Here is a 707-nt window from a genome sequence, read left to right as displayed (position 1 = left end):
ATCCTTTCTTTCAGGAGTGCTAGTTCTGCATGTTTCGCAGAAGAGCTTCTGTAAAGTTTGGAAGGTAGGAGACGGATACTGGCAGAAGTAAAGCTGTGAGTACCGGGCGTGAGTCGTGCTTCGGTAGCTCAGTTGGTAGAGCACTTGCCCGCGAAAGGCAAAGGTCCCGAGTTCGAGTCTCGGTCGGGCACACAGTTTTAATCTGCCAGGAAGTTTCATATCAGCGCACACTCCGCTGCAGAGTGAAAATCTCATTCTGGAAACATCCCCCAGGCTGTGGCTAAGCCATGTCTCCACAGTATCCTTTCTTTCAGGAGTGCTAGTTCTGCATGTTTCGCAGAAGAGCTTCTGTAAAGTTTGGAAGGTAGGAGACGGATACTGGCAGAAGTAAAGCTGTGAGTACCGGGCGTGAGTCGTGCTTCGGTAGCTCAGTTGGTAGAGCACTTGCCCGTGAAAGGCAAAGGTCCCGAGTTCGAGTCTCGGTCGGGCACACAGTTTTAATCTGCCAGGAAGTTTCATATCAGCGCACACTCCGCTGCAGAGTGAAAATCTCATTCTGGAAACATCCCCCAGGCTGTGGCTAAGCCATGTCTCCACAGTATCCTTTCTTTCAGGAGTGCTAGTTCTGCATGTTTCGCAGAAGAGCTTCTGTAAAGTTTGGAAGGTAGGAGACGGATACTGGCAGAAGTAAAGCTGTGAGTACCGAG

General features: G+C 50.4%; 1 non-coding gene across 1 annotated transcript; it reads left to right on the top strand.

Moving 5' to 3' along the window:
* Window positions 1-416: 416 nt before the first annotated feature.
* Trnas-uga (transfer RNA serine (anticodon UGA)) lies at window positions 417-491 on the top strand. The gene has a single exon. It is a non-coding gene; the product is annotated as a tRNA-Ser (tRNA).
* Window positions 492-707: the final 216 nt, after the last annotated feature.

The sequence above is a fragment of the Schistocerca gregaria genome, chromosome 3 (genome assembly GCF_023897955.1).
Source record: "Schistocerca gregaria isolate iqSchGreg1 chromosome 3, iqSchGreg1.2, whole genome shotgun sequence".
NCBI lineage: Eukaryota > Metazoa > Arthropoda > Insecta > Orthoptera > Acrididae > Schistocerca > Schistocerca gregaria.
This window is presented reverse-complemented; position numbering and strand designations above follow the sequence as displayed.